General features: G+C 34.8%; 1 non-coding gene across 1 annotated transcript; it reads left to right on the top strand.

Moving 5' to 3' along the window:
* The first annotated feature begins 336 nt into the window (after positions 1-336).
* LOC115978443 lies at positions 337-444 on the top strand. The gene has a single exon (XR_004088728.1). It is a non-coding gene; the product is annotated as a small nucleolar RNA Z279/snoR105/snoR108 (small nucleolar RNA).
* The last annotated feature ends 534 nt before the right edge of the window (positions 445-978 follow it).

Genomic DNA, 978 nt, shown 5'->3' with positions numbered 1-978 from the left:
TGGTTAGAGGACTTAATCTTCCAGTAGTTTAGTCCTCTACCTTTTCTTGAGTCCCAGTATTTTATTTAGTATATATATGATTGTGGCATTGATGCTTCAATGAACACGAAAGTCACGGTTGTATTTACAGATGGTTGAACTAGTCTTGAGCTCACAATCTGGATGAGGATGATGGATTGATTCATTTGATGGGGCTGTTTTAGAGGGACTAAAAGAGAGGAATTTGTAAGGTAATCTAATCCCACATCGAAAGCTAATATTGGAATGTGTGGAAATCGCTTCTTTAAGAAAGAAAATTGAACAAATATGCAAACCATGATCCTTCAGGCAGTTAACGGGAAGTGATGAGTGGTTGGCTCCCGCAATACAAAAATGCGAGATGGGTATCCTCCCCAAAGCCTGGTTACGACAAACGGGCACTCTAATCTTAACCAATCTGATCCCAACTTCAAAATAAATCAAAGTTTTTGAATCAGTGTCAAAATGGTGTAAATTTTATGAAGTTACACACAACGCAAAGTCGTTTCTATTTTTTGAGTTTCAACATGGTGTCTGATGTGTTTGAACTCATATGAAGTTACTTAAAGCATGATGTAACCATATGGAGTTACATAAAGCATAGTTTTACCCTATAGCTAACTACATAAAGCAAAGTTTTGTCTTTTAGCTTAAAAACCATTATGGTGGAAATCCTCAATAAATCTCAATTAACTTTTTTTTTAAAATAAACTTAAGAGAACCACACCCCCCCCCCCCCCCCAAAAAAAAAAAAAAAACCCATTATTGTGTTAAGTTCTAAGAGTATTTCAGTACCAAAAAAATTCATGAAAAAATAATATGTTCATTAAATTAAATTGTAGGCGAAAATGCACTTTTGGTTTGGTCCCTACATTTTGGGTTGATTCTTGATTTGGTCCCTAAGTTGATTTCGCTCATAGGTCAATCCCTAATTTCAAAAAAATCATTTTTATTTTGGTC

Source organism: Quercus lobata, chromosome 2 (genome assembly GCF_001633185.2).
Source record: "Quercus lobata isolate SW786 chromosome 2, ValleyOak3.0 Primary Assembly, whole genome shotgun sequence".
Classification (NCBI taxonomy): domain Eukaryota; kingdom Viridiplantae; phylum Streptophyta; class Magnoliopsida; order Fagales; family Fagaceae; genus Quercus; species Quercus lobata.
This window is presented reverse-complemented; position numbering and strand designations above follow the sequence as displayed.